Genomic DNA, 213 nt, shown 5'->3' on the forward strand with positions numbered 1-213 from the left:
GTTAAAATATGAAAAATTAGGGACTTTAATTTGGTAAAATGATGTTGTGTATGCGTATGAATATTCAAATTAGAAGGTTTTTACTAAAAAAGTTTTAATAAAAACCTAGTTCAATTTTAGTTCAGTTCTAGTTCAGTTCTAGTTCAGTTCTAGTTCAGTTCTAGTTCAGTTCTAGTTCAGTTCTAGTTCAGTTCTAGTTCAGTTCTAGTTCAG

This window comes from Lucilia cuprina, chromosome 4 (genome assembly GCF_022045245.1).
Source record: "Lucilia cuprina isolate Lc7/37 chromosome 4, ASM2204524v1, whole genome shotgun sequence".
Taxonomy (NCBI): domain Eukaryota; kingdom Metazoa; phylum Arthropoda; class Insecta; order Diptera; family Calliphoridae; genus Lucilia; species Lucilia cuprina.